The 23,952-nt window shown below is 38.6% G+C and overlaps 1 long non-coding RNA gene across 5 annotated transcripts in view; it reads right to left on the reverse strand.

The window, feature by feature from the left end:
* Positions 1–23,952, reverse strand: part of LOC126643855 (uncharacterized) — a 133,475-nt gene that overhangs the window by 64,451 nt on the left and 45,072 nt on the right. For 3 of the 5 annotated variants that reach the window (XR_007629816.1, XR_007629815.1, XR_007629817.1), the window contains 2 exons: positions 8,734–8,834; positions 7,044–7,097 (listed from right to left, as the gene is read on the reverse strand). The exons of 1 other annotated variant lie outside the window; for it this stretch is intronic. This is a non-coding gene — a long non-coding RNA (uncharacterized LOC126643855). The remainder of the gene's footprint in view (positions 1–7,043; positions 7,098–8,733; positions 8,835–23,952) is intronic. One more of the 5 variants, XR_007629822.1, reaches the window with a different exon arrangement.

Here is a 23,952-nt window from a genome sequence, read left to right on the forward strand (position 1 = left end):
CGAGTGTCTGAAACACACCCAGTCCAGACTGTCTGTGGTTAATATCTCTTGTTTACATTACAAGAGGCTGAGCCATGAATGAAGACCCCCTGCTCTAGCCAGTGCACACATGGGCCTTTATTCCATTAAGTTTAGAAAGGCTGGAGACCACTCACGTTATTCACATAGTTTATTTTAAAGGCTGAGGTTCCTTGAACCTCTGCAGCAAGATTTAATCACCAGGCACCATGCTTCTAGGTCTTTCCTTCTCTGTAACTGACATACTGCTGAATATGGTTCCCTAAAATCCAGCTCGCAGGCATGCACACCCCACCTCCCAGACATCCTACTCCTTGAAAACAGGCTGCATTAAATCAAAGAAGCCTGTCAGCAAGGAAGCAAGGAGCTGCAAAGACTTCCTGTCAGACGGGTAAGGAGGACAAGATGGTGACAAGTGTACCATCTGGCAATTTACTCTTCTCCCTGGGCTTCAGCACACAGCCCAGATTGAAAAGCTTGCAGGAAATTCTTCCTACACCCATTACCTCTCAGCTTCTGTGTTACTCTCCTCCTCATGCAACTTCCACACGAATTGAGTAATGTGTTTCACAAGGCAGAGAGACCACAACATGATGCACAGTAGCTTGTATCACTGAAGCATAAACAAAATTTCCTGTCCCCTCTCAGTTTAACTATGCAATGCTGTGGCATTCCAGGTTGCTCCAGAGCCTGAGGCAGGTAGGTGGTGCACTTGGAGGCTGCACAGAAAGCAAATCACCAACAGTCTCATCCCATTATATTTATACTTTTCAAAAGCCACTTTGTTCTATATAAAATCATGTTAGAAATCAGGGGAGTTGTCACGGTAGGTGTGACACACACCTCCTGTAAGTGAGAGAGAGAACAAGGCTCCATTCATGAGCTCCAGACTAGGACTACAACCATCACATCACAGCTTCAAGCTGTAAAAAGTTTAAATCAACCTTTTAGATTCAGCTTGGCAGACTCTACACCTACAGTCCTAGTGATCTGAAGTGTCTAAGCTTGTCTAACTTTTCAAGTATCTACTTGAAAACTTCAGCCTTATTAGAAAGCCAGGGGAACTGTTTGTATTTGTGAAAGAAATGGATAAATATGGTAGGATATAAAAACGAATATTGCAAGTCAAGTTGAAGGAGAAGTTTCTGGCACAGAACAGGTTTATTTAAGAAATGGTTTAAAATATAATACCAAGTAAAGGACTCAGCAACAAAAAATAAACCAGTTAATGAATAGTGTATGATAACTCTCAAAAGATCTTTATTCTGTAAAATTTTCAAAGCATTTTATATTTTTTTATAAAAAGATTGAGTGGCTAAAAAGAGTTGATAAGAACTGGCTGTAGCATTCAGTCCCAAATGTTATACCACAAAGAGAGAGTTTGTGGTTTTGGCAGAATCCAAACATGGCAAACAACCATTTGCACTGAAGGTTCCCCATTCCTCCGCCTTTGTCAAAAATAATAAACTGTCCCTTTTATTAGGGCATCATTGCACAGACATCAGCTTCTCTTTTAAAATACTGTGAGAAAGAACAAGGCACACCAGCCTTCTGGATTACCCAACTACAGCTCTGGTACAAAAACCCAGTCCAGCAAGGCAATCCTGCATTTGGATATGCAGATTTGAAACATAAAGTCTATTACGTCTTTCCTCTCCCCTCTCCTGATTTAGCTAGAGGGAGAAATTTTGATGTGTTATGCAAGGGTGCGAGTTGTACAGGGCTCAGATGATGAACACATCAAAATATCAAGCCCAATTCTACTTGCCTAGTTACATCAGGTTAAATACAGAGGATCATTAGAGTTAAGTGGAGTTTCTGATGGGGTAAACAATAAAAAATAAACAAAACTAAAGGAGATATACTCCTGGAATGAGAATATTTTTTAAAACCAGTTTAATTTCAAAGAAAAGGGATTAATGATAGAAAATCTAGCTTATTTCTTGGCAAATAATTCTATTTACAGGACAATAAATTCATTCAACCAGCTATCAAATAATGGCACTTTTTGATGGGCTCTAAGTTGTGTCTTTACAAAAAACTTCATTAGGCTACTAAGATCCTTTCACATTATCTTCAACTGGAAGAGCAGTAATAAATCATTTCATTGTTCATGACACTGATCTGACCCCAGACAATTGAAATGCTCATATATAGTTTGATATCTAATTTTTTGGAAAAAAAAAACAAACCACACATTAATTCAAATGCAAGCGTTTTCAGCTATGGAATTACATAAGAGAATTAAGCTAGTTTGGAATAAGGCCATTCTTTTAGCAAATCAGTAAAGAATAGGAAATAAAGTCAAACTACAGGCTAATCTGAATTCATCTCATTGTATATAAAACACCTAGCTCTGTTTACATCCCAATTCTAATAAATCAGCATAAGGGAGACACTTTTACTTCAGTTGAACAATGTAATATGCTAATCTCACTACAGTAAGTTTCAATAAGTTTTGTTTAACTTAAAAGAGACGCGAACTTCCTGCACAACTTCAACAAAGCTTCCCTTGTATTTTGCTTTCAGGATTTTCTTAGATAAATAGAGATACATTTATCCATACAGATTTTTGCAAATTGTATATATAGACTTAGTTTACCCTGTGCAAGGTACATATTGCCTCCAACACAGAAACCCCATGTCTGCACTAGTGCAGCACTGTACTCCAGCCATGTATCTCCAGTTCTTAGTAGAACGTCAGCGACAAGCACTGAACCTAGAGGAACCTTCTCCCATGTTCTTTGTGTTGGGCAGATCATGTGCTCTGCTCCATGGGGGAATTTTTTTGGTTTTCAGGGTTATTTTAGAACCCCCAAATGATTGTCAGTAACATTAGGACTGAGGTGGTAACCTTCCTTACATTACTAATATGTTTGATTTTTGAACAGTCTGATGAACTGTCAAAATTATTGGTAGATATTTCTGTTCTAGAGTTTACCTTGGTTTATTTATTCATTGATGCATTTTTCCTATTAATCTTTCTAGTTCTCACTGTACACTGCCTCAGATGTAGAAAGGAGGTTTTTTATTACCCTCATTTAAAAGAACCTTTGCGTAATATCTTGTTGTTGTTGTTGTTGTTCAGCATCCTTCTCTGCGTGTAGTAACTAGATTTCCTACATTTGCTTGATTGTTCTTTACAACTCCCTGACTCCTCTTTTCAGCTTGCTGTCATATACTAGTTGATTTTCAATCTTCAGATCCTACTTTTCTGTGATACCATTCCCTATCCCAGATGGCTAAAAAATATGTTCATTTCCAATAACTTTGTTGTCTTCTTTCTCTTTTTCTTACCTTCACAAACTTTCTAGCACTGCACTGCTTGTTCAGGATGAAACATGACCTGAAATACTGTTCTTACCTAATTTCCAAGGTCTTCTTAAGATTTCCTTCTACACAAAGATCATAAATCTGCTCAGTCAACCAAAATTAAACCGATTAACTTTTCTGGGGTCTTGTTTAAAGAATGTGTCATGATCAGATTTTCCCATCTTCCTCCCCCTCTACATACTTTTCAATTTTACCTCTCTTCTTTGTCACTCATAAGCCAAATATTAGTTTAAGATACAGTTTGAGATGGTCTGCAGTAACTACCAGGACCTGCTCACAGTATGCAAGAGGGATTCTGGAGGACACTTGCTAAGGTGACTGTGTCACAGCTTTCGCTGTAATACAAGCAGCTAACTAGTAATTCTAGGTGTTAAAAGGGGCCATGGCACACATGAGTAATGGACATCTGATCTCCAGTCACAGTACGCATCAGCTGCAAACAGGGGATTTTGAAATGGTGAAGGGGAACAGATCTAAACAGAGCAAGAATTATCTTAATTTACTGGATGTAATCCCACAGTATGTCAGTGAATAATTGCTGCCCATGCTAACATGAAAACTTAGATAAAATTTTAAAAGCAGAACCCTAAAAGACAGGCCTTGAAAAAAAAAAACACTTCCATAAAAAGTGTGCATAAACCTAGGGAGGCACATATCAATCAGTCTAAAAGGGGCCTCCAGGATGTGGGTTTATGGGAAATGAAGGATCTGTACTAAATTAAGAGGCAACACCTCACCTCACTTGCTTCAGGTCTTGCCACAAAGCATTGTGCAAATACAGAAATAGTCATTGGTAGCTTCTCTTATTCCTTTGCTAATCTGTAATTCTGTTGCTTTTGCTCTACTTTGGAAGAACAGTTACCTGTAAATACTCTTTATCAAGCACAAATCCTAGCCAGCCTGCAGTATCCCAAGCAGTTCCCCGCTGCATGGTGCAGGGTAGTATGTGACAGGGACTGTATCAACAGACAGGAAGATGAGATAGTCATGGCTGGTTGTAGAAGGAGAGTTCTCCTTCTGCAAGATAAGAAATTACTTACTGTGCTTATTACTTACTTTTCAGGTAAAGAGGGCAAAATCTAACCTGCCTTATCTACTAACATAGAGTAGCCTGCAATAATACTCCTGACAAGGAAACTATTACCTCTTCATCTTGTTCTAAAATCATCACTGATTTTGGTCTCCTGAGTTGTCCCACAGTGGTAGGAGATGCAGGAAAACTTGGAGTATTGACTGGAAAAAATTATGTGATCCATTCAGATGAGCTATTCTTTCCTTCTGCTAGTTGGTTAAATCAAAAAACCTTATCCCAAAAACAGTCTCACACTTGGTGTGGGCCATTTTTGAAACCCTGTGCAACAGAAGAGATGAAAGGAGCAGGACAAATAACAGAAAACAAACATTTCCATGAAACCAGCCTCTCATTTTGATTCTGTTTTTTTGTTCCCTTTTCCACTCCCATTCACATGTATGAGTTTGTATTTGCATAAATGCTGAGAATAAGGGCCATACAAATACTCATTCATATGCAAACAAGGGTATTCACTCTTGTTCCAGAAGCTTTTGCCCTCTGTTTACAAGGCTTCAGTAGCAAAATCACACCGAAGAGAAATATCATGAATTCCAGCTGGTCAGTGATATCCCACCAATAATTCTCACTACCCCAAGGAAAATAAAAACAAGCAAACAGAAACAGACTGATGTTCGCTAGGTCTTGATGCAACTAAGTACTGAGAACAAAAATACACAAATCAGACCCTGCACACATCATGTTTATAGAAATACTGCATTTACTGATAAGCTGGCTGTTGCATAAAGACAGTGCCACCGTCTACCACAGTGGAGAATGCCTGAACACCTAGCTCTGCCTTTTATTACCTCATGTGCAGGCAGATTTCGGCTGCCATTCATTTGTTTCATTCTGATGCACAAGAGCCCAGAAGGAAAGGAGAAACTCCCTAAGGGATGGTTGAGATGCTCACTTGGGAATGGAAGCAGAAGCATTGAGGTCACTGGCACTGACTTCTATAAAACTCCAACATGCTTTTCTATATTCCTGAAAAATTGGATGACTGATCTCTTGTATGATCTCTATGATCTCTTCTCTGTCCCACTCAGCTGCTGAAACCGTAAAACTTCTTCCCTCCTAGTCTCCATTTGGCCAGGAGCACCTAATGAGTTGAGTGCACTTACACTAGATCCGCAAGGTTCAGACTCTAGCTCCTCCTCCAAACTGGGACACATCCTGGCTTTCAGGTGTACATTGAACATTGCTCTTTAATTCTGTAGTGAGTACTTACAAACACGGGGCTATGTGGTACTCAGTGACCTCATCCCTCCTTCTCCTCTTGCCCAGATCTCCCATCAGAGGGGTACTAGCTTTTGGATATATCAGTGTTTTCTGACAGCAGGTTTGGTTGAAAACAATCCCAGATTTGTCTTACCATCCACATTCTTCAAGAGCAAAAGACCAAATCTGAAGTATGAACTATTCGACTCCCCACAACAAAATGGAAAGGTTTAAATACAAAATACACTGGTTGTTATGGATTTTACTTATAAACTGTGAAGGTAAAGTGTTGTTTTGGGACTTTTTCCTGGTTAAATCTTTGCTAGGAATAACTCTATTAGTGATTTCAGATATGCCCTTCTTGCTTTCAAGAAATGTTCTAGAAAGAGAAAAGTCCTTTTATTAGACAACAGGCAATTTTTGAACCATCTTAAATAAGCTCATTTTTAAAGAAACTTAGAAATGCTGGATCACATCTTGGCATCAGTTATGACAGTGCAAACACTGACACAGATTTTGCAATCAAAATTTGTCCTTTGCGTCTGTTGTCTACCAAAAAAAAAAAAACAAATATGATCAATATTCATTCCGTATGCAGAGTTAAACCTCCCTAGATCTAAATTAAAGTTTTGTTTTTAAAAATCTCTTCACAAGAAAGACTCCACTTAGGAACCATGAATCTACAGCTGGGGCAGTGACCAGGCTCATGCCTGGCGGGCAGTGCAGCAGCCAGCACTCTGCAGAAGCCAGAACAACCGGTCAGTGGTGCTTCAGCAGGTCTGCAGTGCACCTGCAGCTCCTGGGAGCTCAGCCCTAAAACAACAGAGCTGCCTGACAGCCAAGAGCCTGCTCCTCCACCAGAGTCAGAGTGCCAGGAGTGGTTTCTAAGACATCTGAAAATAGCCCAGGAAACGACTGCAATTTACAACAGAAATAATACCACACACATTCTCAGGGAGGCAAACACATGGTCAATCAAACCACGAAAGGGGAATTACAGCAATGAGCATTCAGAACACGGTTGCAAAGGAAAAACGTTTTGGTAACACATCTCAAAACGTACTGAGTTTTCTTCATAAGGTTGAATTCTTTTGATTAAATCAGTTTTAGAATTACCTATTTTTTACTTCTTTTCCCAGGAAGACTTTCTTTTTATTGGAATAATCTTTGGTTGAGGCGCACTATTTACTCCCAGTTTTTTTCTCATTTTCAACAGACTTGCAGGGAGCTCAGCTACAGCAATGAGCAGGAAATAGATGTGTCTTCCATGTATTTTGATAGAGACTTATTTTACATTCACTTAATTTATAGTTTGTATTTGTATGGAGCATAAACTGTGTAAGGAAAGTAACTGATTTACAAAACAGACTACATGCAGCACATACAAACTGACTCCTCTTACCAAATAGGAAAGACTTTCTCGATGCAACAGCTTGGTGCAGAAGAGCATGCTGAGCTGAAAAGCAAATACAGCTATCTGATTAATTGATTCTGACCTCATAAATATTATACTTTGGGGGCTCTAATGGAACTTCCTGAGGGTAAATTGCATGGTTCACCTCATTCATTTATATCTCTGGCTGACAGATGTACATTATGAAATGTCACTGAATATGCTGGCAATAAATGAGGTATAACATTAGCATCTTGGTTCTGTTTTCCTGAAGGAACACTTTTGTTAAATGAATCCCACACCAGTAAAAATATTATTCTCTACTATGTACACTTCTTTCTATTTTAATCAGTCCCACAGAAATATGTACTGGCCTTCCAAAAACACAGAGCCCTAGTAAATTAACAAAACAAGATGCTCTTTTGTTGTGCATGTTTCCATTGTGAAACTATATTGTTGGAGAGTATTAGGCTGTGACAAGCATTTGATAGTGTAGTAGTTGCACTAATGTTATGGTTATTATCTTTACTACCACACAGTGAAACACAGTTAATTAAAATACAGTGAAGAAATTGCTCCCTTTCCCTGCCCACACATAAATGAGACGATAAATTTGTTGTTGTAGTCAGCATACAGGATCCCTTGACCTCTCTGCGTGTATTTAGGCATTATTCCATTTTATTTTATTTTTTATTTCATTGCCGTTTGAGACTGATAAAACTGCATATAGAGGTCTTGGGAATGACAGCAAATAACCATAATATGTGCAGTTTAATGAAATTATATACTGTGGTGCATTGCAATTATAAGGATATGTGCCACTCTACTGTAACCTATGTAAACTCCAATAAACCATTAATCCTTGCCATGAGCAGGCCATGACTGCAAAGGTAACATTGCCAAGGGATGGGGTGAGGGGAAAGAGAGGAGAGGAGGGAGGCTCAGGGAAGGAGAAGGGAGTTACTGGCAAGTGTGGTAGTTAGAGGAAACGAACCGTCCCTTTGGGAATAAACCTACTTCTAACTACCCCCTTTCCTCCCACTGTTAAGGCACAATCGTTATAAAGGACAGCACTGGAAAAACATGTAATTTGTCTCTCACTAGTTGCCGACAGCTATCAGAGGCTTAGGAGCCCAAGTGAGGCTGAAAGTTATTTCATGATATGCTGTTACCTCTAGGACAGGTTCTGAAGAGCTGCAGAGTGTCTGGCTGCTGCATCTCTGTGCAGAGATTGGTACAAGGGGCAGCCCCCATTTGTAGCTGCTTCCCAGACACTGGACACAGGCACATTTACCTCTAGCAAACCTTTCTCAGCAAGCTCCAAACCCCTTTCTTCAGTATTTTAGAAGGGAAGTGAAGGAGGGAGGATGATAAGATTAGGAAAATTGACCATTACAGGAATTTTCTGCAAACAGAGATTGAAAGTAAGTCACAGAATTTGTGCCTGCTCTGATCCTACATCTGTGCACTTATTGATTTTACTCTCAGGCACAGACTACAGATGTACTGTAAAGGGGCTGCACAAGACATCTCTGCCTTTGCATAAAACTGCAGAGGTCAGCTGTCACTTCAGTACTTATATTTTTTTTTTTTGACTGAGCTTATGCTTTCAAAAAGGCTAGAAAAACATGTGCTAGAGGCAAAGAGCACCACTGAGCACTAAGAGCAGGAGCACAAGACATTGGTTTTGTAGCATTACCTCTGCTGCACGCTGTGAACGGTTCTGGGAGCTGCCAACCTCTGCAATTCGGCTCAAGGTGGTCGCAAGGGGAGAACAGTGTCCTTGGCAGACAAGGATACCTGAGATGCAAGGACATGGATGCTATGAGAAGAGCTCCTCCCTGCTCCAGTGTAATTTACTTTGCTTGGTCAAAGTCATGAGTCAGGTTGCATAAAAATCATCAGGGTTTTTTTGGGTTTTTTTTGTTTTTTTTGTTTTTTTTAATGTTGTTTAGTTTTCTTTGTTATTCTAAATAAAGCAGTGGAAATGAGGGGAAGCAAGTTGTAAATTCAGTGACATTGTCTTCCTGTTCAGACTTCTTGTATTTTATTCTGCTAACAACATGACTCCTAGTTGTAATGTTTTCACATTAGGATGTTTGCTAGCAAACCTGTCTATTAAAACAGGAGTGGAGATATGTTAAAGATCATTAAATAGGATTTCTACCCCAGAAAATCTTTAGAAAGTGTGTTCTTAGACATAGACAATTAAATATTTATATGTAAAAAGCTGAGAGACAAATAAGAAGTGTAAGTATGGTGATATTGGGTAAGTTTCTCCCTTGTTTACATTTTTCTACCATTTAAGAACACTTGTCTCTTCTGCTTCCATCTTGCATACAACTGAGAAAAATAAAACACAGAGAAAACAGGCATAAATAAAGCAAATGCATGTGCTTTACCAGTTTCTGTCTAAATACTATCACATCCATACCTTGGCTGATAATTTGGATAAAACAAGGGAACTACTTATTCCACACTGCCTCATAACAGGGGACATCATCGCGTGCACAATTACCTGGCTGATAAATCAGGGTCTCAGTTACACAGTATCCAGTGCCATAAACCTAATCCTGCCTAGGCATCACACAGGTCAGTGTGCTCTGGGGCTGCTTATTGCCTCCCACTCAGCCTGGGCACAGACACAGTTTTGCCCTGCTCCAAAACGTTGTACACTGTCAATCAAAGGTGGATCCATTAGTCGCAGGCCATGAATGACACCAGCTTGGACAATTACAATTCCATATAGCAGGGAGCAGTCAGGTGAACCAAGTATGTGCCACCAACCCTGTCTAAATCCTGGGGTGGAAAACAGATCACTAACAGCAGAGAAGTCTGCTTAAAAAATATTAAGCATATCACACTCGTACTTAAGGTACAATGGCAGTATTGACTGTATGTACAGACCATCCTCTCAGAGCTATCTCAGAGACCTGAAGCTGTGCAGCTATGATCAAAGCCTACAGTTTTTTTAGAAGCCATTTGCTTTTACACTTAAAGTCTCCCTGTGTGGCCTTGGTGAGCAAGGTAGCTATATACACCTCCCTAATACAACAGGTTCAAGATGAGAAGAGACTTCTCTAACCAACTGTGAGCAAATTTACCTGCTTTATAAAGCATTGTGGGTGATAGGAATAATGATCTACATGGAGCACAATTTATTTTTCTTTTAAAATGTCTAGTATACTTGTTTATAATTTTGATCCCTAAACATCAACAGCAACCTTTAAGACAAGAATGTATCAGTCCAGATATATCAGACCTTTTATTTTCTCCTCACAGGCTAGGTTTGCTCTATGCAGAAATCAGATGTTTTTAAACTCCACAACTTTACTTTTCTTACAGCTAATCTGGTGTTTTATTTTCACCACAAACCACAGCTCTATAAATGGCCCAGCCAAAATATCGTTAATTTTACCTCCAGTGGCTTGCCACACTCTAAGAGTATAAGACCCAAGGACCCATTAAACTGCCTTAAGGCCCTAGATTTGTCAGTTGTTTTCTCTCTCTAAGGCAAGTCAAGCCCTGCAATAGCCAGTGCCCATCATGGCACAGGAACAGCCTTACAAATGGTATTTATTTGGCCAGCAGTGTTCAAGGAGCTGAGGGCCACCAACCATGTCAACCAGCTCTCTGTATTGTTGTTGAGTAGCACAGCAAACGCATCATTCAAAAGCTTCTCTATTCGCAAGTGTCATTTCCATTAAAAATTAAAAAAAAAAAATCCTTGTCTGTTCTTTACTTTTAAAAGGCCTGAAATGCATCGCAGTCTTCTTCTTTTTAAAGATGGTACCCATACCATTATGTTACCCATTTCTCCTTTCATCCTAATGATCAAGCAAGAGGCACACTGTTGAGGGTATTTGCAGCTCACTCTCTCTCTGCTATTTGTGATTCAATAGCTGCCCAGATAAGGTCAGGAGCAGAATAATGTCTGGCCAGCTCCACATGCATATCTTTGGAGAGAAGGCAAAGGAGAACAGAAAAGAAATGAGACCAAATACATGTCAGAGGATGAAAGAAGAAAACAAAAGGAGCTTGAGAGCCTAAGTCTTGAATGCTCAGCAATAATGCCAGCAGTGCCCTCCACACCAGACAGAACAGCATAACCTGGAAACTTGTAATATGTGCAAAGCTTTCTTCAAAATTAGGGTAGGTATCCATGATGAAGAAACAGCCTTTCTGAGGCAACAAAGGAGTGAACATTTGGCAGACATCTATCAATAGTGTACACTTGCAGTATGAGAGATTAATTATGCAAAGGTAACTTACAGGAATATAGAAAAATTAGTAAAAATCAAATTACAATTGTTGCAAGAAAGGACAATTTATCCCCCCTCTCTGACCTTCCAATTCCCCTTGAAAAAGTAAACAGTGCCATTCCTCTAAAACACTAACCTTTCCCAAATGAAACCACACTGTTTCACACCAATTTTTTTCAAACGTAGGCCATGATGAGGGGAGATAAGACAAAAGCAAAATAACAAGCCTTAAAACAGCGTGAAGTGCTTTTTCTATAATATTGGAAGAGATCATGAGCTCTAGCTCTCCAAAGATAAGCAAATGAATTTTACTTAAGCATCCATGAGTGAGTTAGCTTGGGTGTAAGCTAGAGAAGATCACATATTCTGAAATACCCACGATTAGCCACGGTCATTTCCACCTCATGTCTTGCCAGCAGAGCTGATCGGACTGTTGTTTTTTTTTCCCCTACTGGACTAGACCAAATGAAATCTTCCCAATTATAAGAAGATACAGGGAAAAAAATTATTAAAAAATAATCTAGCATCAAAAGTTTGCTAACTCCTCATGAGGCTACTTATTTTCCCCTTGCCTCATACAGCATACATGATCCATTGGTTTTTAGTTATACCCATACATATATATCTATCTATATATATTACACACACATCCCCCCATCTAATTAATTCAAATAATTAACTTACAACAGTAGGTTTCATATATTTCTCTCCATAAATCTTCAGTGGAATATAATACAACAGAATTTATGGCAACCTATTTTGTCAGTCCTTTGTGAAGCTTACTAGCTTGAGCTCTCTCCTAGTTTGTATGCTGCCTCCCAACTCACAGCTTGATAGGGAGCTAGACACAGCTCAGCAGAAGCAGCTGGGTCAGCCTTGGAAGGCAAACCAGGAACCAACCACAAAGGAACTGCTGCCATGGATTGCCTCTGGAGACCCTGAGTTATCTTTGGTAATAGCCTGCAATGTATCCAAGGGGATGTTGGAAGCAGGACATGTTGAAGATGTTTCTTCCCAAAGGACAGAGAAAAAAGAGGGCTATCATGCGCCCCATATATGCCACAAGTAGGAAAGAAGGCATCACATCATTTGCAAGGTAAGCACAAGAGCTGATGGAAATGAACAAAGCTGCTTGTGTTAAAGTTCATTCATGTAAGTGCCTGGGCAAACCATAAGAGAAGCAAGTCAACTTGCATTCTGAAGCACAAGCCAAAACAGCCAAGAAAGTATTGGCTCTAGGAGTAAAAAAAGAGAGTGGAGAAAACTCACAAACGCTGCTTGTCTTCTCGGAGACAGAAGCCAGCTTTCCACTTTAGAATAGATCCCCCTAACTATAAAAGCACTGATAAAAATAAAGTCAGATCCTGCCTTTGATTTCCTCATTTCAATTTATGTATCCTGTCTACCAGGGAATTAAAAGAAGACAGGCAAATACTGGAGATTTGCATAAGTTACACTGAAGCAAAGATGCATGCTGGTCTTCCAAGTGGCAACCTTTAATGCAGCTTCTTCCTTCCCCACTGACTTTATTTTATTATTTTTTTCTTTAATCTTTTTCCCCTTAATGAGCCTCTCCCCACTGCCTCTCTTCAGAGTTGCACGGGAAAATGCTGCCACCCAGCGGCATTCCCAAAAAGAATTCCAGAGGCTGGGGGCTGTGAGGGTCCGAAGAGTAAGAGTCCCCCTTTATCTACCCAGGGTAGAGGAGCAGCAAAGGATGCTCAGGAGATGCAGTTTAAAGACCTGCTTGCACCTTGCCTTTCACTGCCAGACATGATTTTCTCAAATCAAGGATACAGCAACTACAAGCATCCTGCAAAGCACAATGATTGTTCATTAGCTGAATCCAGTTTAGTTACAGGCAAACGGAAAAAAGTCCCTTGAAAATTCCTAATTTTTTCCCTAGTACTATTTAAACAAAACTGTATAAAAATTGATTAAAAATTCAAATAACTGATTCTAAAAATGCAATTAGAAAGAGAAAAACTATAATTTTGAATGAAAAATACTTCCTTTTTCCTCATTTAGCACAAAAAATGTGGAATTTCTCAAACTGAAAGAAATGCAGCCTGCTTCCACGTTATAGAACACCTTTTTTTTTTTCCCTTAAGAGCATTTAACATTATTCATTATTAACTTTTACCATTATTACTTGGGGAGAAATGTCCATAGCCTGTAAGTTAGAGTTAGAAATAATACATCTAAGTTTTCAGAATCCATTAAGGATGTGGAGATCTTTACATCACTTTGGTAAAAGCTTGAAAATACCTGTTCTGGACCAAGAAACTGTGCTTATAAACATGTAGTTACACAGCTAATGTTGCTGTCTCTGGAAACAGAAGTCAGGACAGACTAGAGCAAAAACAATCCTCTTAAACAAGCACACACACTTGCAGAGAAGGTCAGCAGTGGTCAAATTGAAAAAAAAAAAAAGTCATTGCTTATGTATCTTAGGGTAAAATGATCTTATAACACCATAACTTAAAAATACATATGTGCAAGACTAATCCACCGAGGTTTTTATGAAATATTAGCATGTTTGTGGACCTTTCTTTTGACTGCTCCTTTAGCAGTATGTGCTAGTATATTGCATTCAGGTTGTGTCTGCAGCTTGAGTTTATGCTGCCTTCTTGCTCCACACATCTCATTGACTAGAAATGCTCAGCTTGACATGAACTTATCTGCTTCCAGAAACAGGCATGCAGCTCCCTCCCTGCCCTCTGCTCCCAAGGGGTGAATTTTGAATGCTTTCCATGGTGCTCACTCACAGGTGGCTGACTGCAAGGGCTAGCACTCCCTGATGTCCTGTACCCATCATCCTGCCCTGGGTCACCTCCCAAGGAACAGAGGACCCTCTCTTCTCTCTCTCTCCTTCAGAACAGAGTGATCTCGCAGAGATGAAACCAGTTCTTTATTTTGGATACAATCATAATTTACATTCACTTTCCCCAGTTTACAAAATCTACCCACATTTTGAACTTTTCAATCTTATTACAGACTGAGTGCATAACTGCCCATTGCACAGACCTACACTAAGTCCTGCAGTAATGAACAATAGCCTTACCAAAGGAAGCAAAAGTGCTGACTGGATCATCCACACCATTCTCCAGTGGGAGTGGTTAGAGTCATACTGGGGGCTGGTTGGGTTTCAATTGGACTGTCAACTGTGGGGCAAAACACCAAATCTGTAGATTTTCAGCCCATGTCCAGACAGATTCCACCTTCCCTACCATGACATGTACCTCCACATGTAGCCATAAAAGAAAGCTAAGATAGAAAACGCTTTGCCTCAGAGTAAATACGCAACTTGCTTTCAGTTTCATTTACTTTATTACCCGTATAAACCACTTTCAGTAACCCCACAAATTTATGGCAATCTTTTAACATATAGTAGCTCTTTGAAGCCCATAAAACTGCAGGCCTGTGTGTAAATTCAAGAAAGCCTGTTTTTCTGTTTCTGTATCTTAAGTTTTCCGTTCATGCAAAGCCAATAAAGATAGTTCAACCTTAAATCAACCAAATCATCAATCAAAAGGCTCAGCCTTATAGACAAGGTCAACACATCTGTATACAAGACCTACAGGGACACGTTCACAATAGGTGGTAAAGGAATGTATATTCTGCACATTACAGTGATAATGGAAGGCTGCAGCCCCTGTTAGCCACCTTGGTCAAATCTATTGCTGATCATTTCCTATGCCTGTTTATCCAAACAGTCTCTCCACTCTTTTCTCCTCAAAAATTGTTTTCCATCCTTGTCAATAGTTGGCTACCCTGGCTAGGTATTTTGCAAAATCCTTTATCACTCCTGTTTAATGTGTGTCTGCTCTTCAACTAGACATGACTTTACACTTCCCAGAAGTGTTGCTGTGGTATGTTTTAAAACAATGAAGAATCATCAAAATGTGAAAATACTTAGGGCCTATTTAAAGCCATTAAATTCCACCAAAGTTCAAGGAAAGACAGACTCACATTCCACAAGATGTTTGACACATCCCTTTATTCATGCTAGTTGCATGAGCCAGTTTCTGCTAATTTTGCAGGAGTCAAAAGACCCAGACTGTTAAAACATTCTGCTTACTAGCCTGCAAAGGGTCATCTCTTTCAATGACTGTCATTAAGCACATTACTGCACAATTTAATCATAGATGCTTAGAGAAAACACTCAAAGCAAAATATCACAATCAACATGTCTAAGTGTATTACATTATAGATTAGTAGAATGGAAGCTTCCAATTTCCCATCAATATGACTGAGTAAATTATTTTCTTGAGTAGACTAATTACTATGAAATATCTCAACCAAAACCTCTCCTAAACTCCATCTATCAGTCATTTACTACATGCATCCTTGTCAGAAGAAATATCCATTTATCTGCTCCATGTAGAATAATGAGACTAATGAGTTTATAATTGTTATTTACCAAAATCCGTTATAAAAAGTAATGAAGGAATAGCAATTGTTGCATCAAGTAACCAGAAAAAGACACTCCCACCACTGATGCATTTCAACAGCTGCAGTATTGCTTTCAAAACCTTTGACCTGGGCATAAAAACTTACCACGGGGAAAAAAGTATCTATTTTTCTTTCAAAAGATCGAAACCTTCTCTGGTCCTATATGAATTTTCTGTTGAGAGTAAATAAACAAGCTTTAAAAGAAAGAGTAGATTCATCTCAATCATGGCCAAAAAAAAGGAAGAAAGACAAATATAGAAAGGAAAGAGAATCAATAAAGAGATCCTTACTTTTTTCAGCTGCTTCTTAACCTTGTTTCAGTCAATGAGCTGGGTTTACCAAGACTATTTTGAACTCAAGTTTCTGCTAACCTGTCTCATTTGGACTACAGTGGGTTTAGGCAGGGCTAAGAACAGCCACCAAATCAACAAATCAGAGGGAAGTGGCATATGGAACACAAGCAAGGTACATATCTGGCAGCAACAGCCTCTACAGTCAACATAATTGGAAAATTACATGTCCACAGCCCTAGGTGGTAACCAGACAATACATCAAGCCAAAATGCAAAGCACATGCTATGGTGTTTTCAGCTGCCATCAATACTCAAGGAACCACAAAGTTACCATTAATGAGAAAGTATGCACGTCACCTCACATGGGATAGCCTGTCTGTGGGAATTGCATTGCCAGCAGCGGAATTTGCACTTTTTGGACAAAGACAAAAACAGTAGATTCAGCATTGTGCAGTCTTTCTATCCAATGGAGTAAGAAAGGTGTGGAGTCTCACCCTCCCAGGATGCTTTTGTTGAGCTACACGAGAACATGCAAAGGTAAATCATCATGCGACTGTTGAACTAATACTGCCATCACTAAGTCACACCATTTCACAATGAAGGAGGACTCCTGTCACATGTAGCAATGCATTTACACAGCCTTAACAGTGTTCTTGCTTGCCTCTCACTTTCAGTTGATAGCAGTTCGTCCTTGCAAGCACTTTGCAAATGTTAATAAATATAAATATTAAATAAATTTAATTATATTAAATATTAAATAAATTAAATATTAAAATAAATAAGTAAATAGAACTGGAATAATACAATGAAGACCAAGTCTAGGGGACAGTTTTGCCCAGGGCTGCAGGCAATAAATCAATGAACTACAAGACAAGCATAGTCAAACTGAAGATTCATAAAACACCTTACATCCAGGATGGTAACACAGATGTGACACAGTGAATCCACTAACAGAACTCCATTATATTTAAGGGCACTTCAGTCCTGGATCTTTATTTCAAAATACTCATTAATAACCCAGAAGTTCTCTTCTGAACTGTCAGACTGTTGTGTTGACACACTCATATTGGTCCTTTATTCACTTAAAGAGTCACCATGGTAAATAAGGGACTGGATTTAGTCACTCTCTTCAGGTTCCCTTTCATTTTATTACCTATGTCAACTGTTTTAATCAAGACAGTGCAAAGTTTCTCTCTCTCACACACACCCCAGTCATTTGCTGCCTTTTCCCACTGAGCATCTTTTAGACACAGAGCCTCTTGAGTTTAACATAGAAGGGAAGAGTATGTTAAAAGTGTACACTAAGCACACTACTTCACACTAAACACATTCCAATGAACAGTGAATAATTTATGAGAAAAATTTTTCAGGAATAAAGGAAACAGGTATACCTAAATACAGAAATTTAAAAATATAAAAATAATAATAAAAATAAGCAGAACAGCTTCAACTGAAAGAAGAAGATTAAAAAACCTTGAAGTCCTAACGGACTGGGCCGAAGAGCATTATTGGGTTGGGGATGCATTCCTTTTCAAGATATCAGATATTAGAGTGGAAATAATAAGCACGTAATGAATAGGAATAAATCTGAAACTGGAGCTAAAGTGAGACTGGGAGAATACACCAATGAGTTGTTATCATATACTGGTCCAGTTCATAGACTCTTTCCAAAGCATCCAGCATTAATTTCTATTGAAAACAAATCATTCATTCTAAGCAATACTGTTGTTTTCCTACTCTGAATTCCTTGTCCTTATATTTATAAGCTCTTTGCAGATGGTTAAAAAAGAAGAGATTTGAGATTCCACACTAGAGAAATAAAAATATTTTAGAAGAGGCGAAACTACATGTAAGAACTGCAATATTTCTTTTTCCTTGTCCTTGTGTTTTATACACAGTTAAACAATTTCACTGCATGCTGAGAAGCTTATACTACAGGATGAGAATCTCTGAGGAATTATTCAAAAGAAGTAGCGTTCAATAAAAATTCCTGGTTTTTAAAAATTGCTACTAATATGTCCCACATGAGACATTGGCTCAAGAGATTCGATCATTTTTGGCTCACCCCTGAGTCAATGCCTGACTAGTCTGAACACTTACACTACCAGTAAATTGTTCATCAGGACTGACGAGAGAAAGGAAACCCCTTCCAATGAAAAACATTGCACTTGCAGTAGGCTTTTGATCCCAGCCTCATGATGAAATAATGCCAAGAAAAGAGGTTGGTATGTTTCTTGTTTCTTTGGTAAGATGCCATTTTTAACATATAAGAAAAGACTTTGTGTCTCAGATAGTTACCAACACTGATGCAGCCATAACACTTATAAAAATATTTTATTAGAATGAAGGCAATGTTTTCCTTTAAAAAAATTGATCTGGTTGGAAACATGTATGTCCTTTGTTAAAAACATGCCTACCCAACAAATTCAGGAATGAAACAACATGTCCATATCTTACATGTAAACCACTGTGGGACTCTTTTAGTTTAGATTTTCAATTTTTTCTCTCCCTATTTCAAAAGTTAGATTTTCCCATTACAGAGAAAAACCTACCTTACAGAATTATGCAAATAGGGATTAAGTTTAAATCACAAGCAGTGTTTAGATCTGGTAAAAAAAAAAAAAAAAAAAAGAAAAAGATTATAGCCTATCCCCATACATTCTAGTGCACATCTGCTTTACAATTGTTGTGTAGGAATGCTGGGAGTCTGTCTACAAACAATTCACATAGAAAAACATTCTAAAAATACCTTAATCTCTTTGCAATTTATTTCAACTGCCTTTGTTACCAAGACTTTGGTTAACAGAATAGGATAAGTGCACAATTTGGAGACAAGTATTGTTATTGGAACATCACTGTAAGTGTCTCAACAACTGGCTATTTGAAGGAAAGACAATCAGAAAAGACACAGAAACAGGTTTTACAGTTTCCAGCCCAATCTTGCCCTTGCCTCCTACACCCACATAAAGTCCTTGACTATTCTGGTTGAAGACACTGTACCTAGTTTGAGGAGCCTATAGCTTTCAGAATTAAAGCAAAATTCAAACTTTGTCTGAAAGTCTCTCCTCCTGTCCTCATGAATTCACCTGAGGTTAGCAAAAGGCAAAACCATAAAGCTACCTTTTTTGTTGCAAGAAAAGTGAATCACCTGGGAAGAGCAGCAGCATGGGACTATATACTCTCCAGGATTTCTCCATCTGCAACTTGATTGACTAACTTTCCACATTGCTGCTTACAAAAACTTTGCCAAGCTTCATTGTGACTGGATAATTCTGTAATGTTTAGAGTCCTTAGGAATAATTAATGTTTAGTATCTATTATTTTAAAATGGGACAAATAGAAACCAGAACTAAACCAAAATAAGAACACCTGAAAGTGCACTCACTTGAATACAAGGAAGACATAGGTCTCAGAAATGGACAGAGATGTATTTAGCAATTGTACAAAACCAATATTGCAATAAATTATATAGGGTTCACGAAAATAGTGCAAGACACATCTTAGAGTCTGGGTACAAAATTCATTGGAGATATGAGAATTTCACTTTTTTCTCTAGGTGGTCACGTCTATCTCCACAACAACAAACACAATAATGCTGCTTATGGAGTGAATTCATATTCTTCATGCTTTTCATTAATCCACCTGTATATATGAATAATTAAGCAAGAATTTGTATAGACAAACAGTGATTATTATGTCTTCTCTTGCCTGAGACTTGTTTTTACACCTGCACAATGTTGCTCCTTAATTACTCACCATCTGAAGCTTAAAACAATTCACTATTACTTTGAAGCCAGGGGGTATTATCTTCTTTAAGAAAATTCAGAGCAATTTCTCTGGAACTTACACTGATAATTGCCTTCAAGACAAGAGGATAAAAAAAAAATCCCAAACCTGTCAACTGTGGGTTTGATCTGAATTTGAGAAATTCAAGGAGACTGAAAAAAGTAAAACCTGTTACTCAGACACTCACAGAGTGTTTGTTAAATCATCTGGGTGTTGCTGGGACACACAGCTTCTCCAGTAAGCATGCTAATAATTTTATTTGATCAGAGGAACTGGTCCAATAGTTGCCTAGGGAAAATCATCAGGACAGTCTAAACTTCCACATGGAGAGCTCCAAATATTTGGTCAAATATTACTCCAAGTATAAGTCAAATACTTTGCTGTGAAGATATCTAGTAGTTCAGTCAATGACTGATTTTCAAATCAGTTCAGTGTCCCAGATGAGTCCATTATCTCCTCAGAGCAGATGACTAATCAAGAAGCTCCTGGACCACCCAAGCTGTTAAAGATGAAGTGCAGGTGTGCATACAGGTACATCCCTCACTACAATTATAACAGAGCAAACTTGATTTTTTTTTTTATTTATAACTTGAATCCCATGCCCTCACAGCAAAACAACCACAAACAAAACCAAACTGCTACAGTTACTCATTACATGGATGCTCTCGGAAGTCCCTGCTGTCCAGAGAATTCATCCCCTAACCTAGAGACCGCCATGGAGCTTGCCCACAAATTCTACATCTCAAACACTTGCAACACCATTTTACAGAAGAGAAAGCAGGACCCTGCGTTTCAAAAATTTGCTCTCACAGCTTAATGGGTTAGAGATTCGTGGTGAAGATACCACATGAATTCCTTCAGAGTTCAACTCTCTTAAATATTAAGTTATACCAAACAGGGCATAGGGCACTGAAGAAAAATCAGTATCCTGCCCTAGTGAGTAAACAGCATTTTGTTCATGCTGCAAAATATTGCTTGAAAAAAAGACAATTTTGCTTAAAATAAAGACAACCATTCTCAGAAGGGCCATAGATATGAATATCCTCTCAGCCAGCACTGGATTTTGTGAGCATTAACAGGCTAAGAAAAATATGCCTTGCATTTATGAATGGTGGCTTTTTAAAGAAAAGACTACATATGGCAATTTGTATTTCTGGATTAGAATGTTGAAACAGGTTACAGTAGCACCTATGGTGCCTGACAGCTAACATGACTCAGGACAGCCATATGACAAGGCAAGAAAACTCTGTTAATCCTGATTGCTTTTTCCTGTACTTCATGCAAACCTACCGGAAAGGTCAGTAAGAGACTGGATTTCACTTATCCCTGTATTCCAATTTTAGCTCATGAACTGCACTGAAGGAGACTTGGGAAACATTAGACATTTAAACATGGTAAGACATTTAACATGGTAAGAAACTCAGCTACTTGGATAAAGTAAAATTAGTTCTGTCAGAGTTCATAGCTCTCTATATCAGCTACGGAGTGGCAAGTACATACATCTCATCTGCACCTACATAAAATGAAGTGATTACTACTTCACTGATGGTTAACTGTACCAACACTGGAGTGATTCCAAACCCCTGAGAATCCATGAAGCCTTTGGAAATTGGGTGCTTTTTTATCCACTGCTGCCAAGATACCATTCTTCTAGTACAAAAGAAGTTTAAATTCTTAATGTTTGCTCCAGGCAATACTTTCCAAATCACAGAGGGTCAAGCAAAAGAAAAAGACTGTACCAAAAGCAATACATAACCTGAGATTTGTAGGCATCAGGATGGCAAAAGATGAAGATAACCTGTTTTGCCATCAATTAAGATTTGCTACAATGTTCCCCCCCAAATTATAATCCTTGTTTTTCTTCAGCTCTAACTACTACATCCAATGGAAAAATAAACATCACCAAACTGTTAGTATAAAAAATTGACTTGTTCTGTCTAGAACAACTAAGCAGCTGATTACTGTACCAGAGGAAACCTGAGAAGCCTTTCCTTTAACTGGCAGCAGCAGATTTATAACCTATGTAAAACACTAGGTCTAGATTATTTCTGATTCCTTTCATTCTCTACAAGCAAGGTTACAAAACAATAAGATTTTTTAGACAGTGATTTATTTGCCAAACATTTGAATTTCTGTGTAGTGCTTTCGGTAACAGCTTATCAATCTGCACCCCACTCTTTATCCTGCTCCATTTTCCAGAAGTCATGGGATTCCTAGTCTACCACCTTTGATCCTCACCTTGGATTTGCCCTGCTGTCCATTGTCAGAACTGCTGGTATTCTTAGAAAAGAAAATTATTTAATCTGACTGTGTACAGCAACTGAAGGTTCTGTTTGATGCACAGATTTGGGTACTTAAAAGAGGTAGCAAACGAGATAGACTTTCTTAGAGGAATGGAATTCAACTTTCTGCTTGCTTCCCTACCAAGGGCTTGCAAGACCTGCTCCCAGCTTTGCTGTGCTGTGGGATTTGGATCTTTTTATACCGAAATGAATTACGGGGACTGTTATGTAAATAATACACTACAACCAGCCATGGTTCACTCAGTCTAGTTGGTATGCTGTCTCGACAATAATGTATTTCAGGTTGAAAAATTGTTCAGCTTCAGTTAAGACAACAGTTGACACCTTTTCTACTCCATTAATTTTTTTACAGCAATCATTTTTGCTGTAACAATGCCCAAGATTTTCCTTCCACCACAGTCCACACTGCAGTGAAGAGTGGGCCATGATCCTTTCCAGGCATATAAGTTCATAGCAAAAGACTTCTCTTTTTTTGCAGGATTTTTGTGAGTCAATTTGCTTTTGATTACAAACCTGTGGAAGTCATCACTCAATTCCAAATAATTTCCCAGATACTTACACCTACATGATGCTCTCTATAATATTTTATGCAAACAGTACAAGCATTCTGTGCTGCTCTAAAAGTTCATCTGTTTAATCTGGCCCTGTCAGGGCATTTTGAATTAAGGTATAAGCTAGTTTTTCTTGCTGTTATCAATACTGTGGACAAAAGCCACTTGCATTTTCCTGAATAAGTATTGCTTTATTGTTATCACTGTAGGAAACCTTTGTATTTTTAACATAGATACAGAGGCTAAAATTACTGAGCATTTGCTGGTGTTTTGCTCCCCATAACAAGACTGACTGCAAAAGCAGCATGCCCTTCTCACTGCTCCAGTACTTAGACCAGCAGGACTGTCATGAATTGTAATGGATGGCTAATCATACCTTGTGCATATTGTACAGCTCTCTATTTGATAGTTCCAGGAATATTTATCTCAGCTTGCAATTTACTCATGTCAGGCTGTATCCCAGCAGCAGATAGTCTTCCTCTTCAAAATGCTATTTTGCTTCCAGAGAACTGGCAATTTTCCTCCTTCAGTTTTTGTCCAAAATCTGCTGAGTTACCTGAAGCCTCTTTACAGACTTTTGGCATCCTTTTTTGTGTCATTCCTCCCTTTATCCCCTCTCCCTCATCTATTCTTCTGCCACCATTAGCAATCCACACACTGACATGCCTTCCCAGATGTCCTGTTGTGTGCTCCAGAGAGCTGCACAACACTGAATGTTCACAGCATCTGATATATGGTGATAATCTTCCCAAGCAAGCCTTGCCAGAGGCACCTTAGGTGCAACTCATCCTCAAACTTTATCTGCCAGAAATGTGTGAGGCACTCACCTTTCAAAATAGGCAAGTGGCATTTTTTATATTACTTTGCCATCTTCAGAGACCTAATAATGTCCTTTCTCTTTTTATTTAATTTTTTTTAATGGAGGAGTTTAAGCACACAATCTGCCTCTTTTTCACCATATGGAAAAAAGTCAAATAGCCCAATTAGTTGGATAAAGAGAAAGACTCTAGAAACAAAGACTAATCCAAATTTTGTTTAAATTTTGTTGGAAGGAAAAAAAATTACAGACACTCTGGTTTTTCATTTAACTTCATGAGAAAAATGACACAAATTATGTTTTATCTGGCAGTAGCATATCCCAAGCAAAACAGCAGTTCAGTCAGAGAAGTTTCATCTTGAATCTCTGGTTGATTATTCAGGTTCTGTGGTGTCTTCTTTAAAAGACTTTCTACACAGCCCTTTCTGCCTTCTGCCAAATTATTATGGAAG

This window comes from Myiozetetes cayanensis, unplaced genomic scaffold (assembly GCF_022539395.1).
Source record: "Myiozetetes cayanensis isolate MyiCay16 unplaced genomic scaffold, myiCay2020 scf1, whole genome shotgun sequence".
Lineage (NCBI taxonomy): Eukaryota > Metazoa > Chordata > Aves > Passeriformes > Tyrannidae > Myiozetetes > Myiozetetes cayanensis.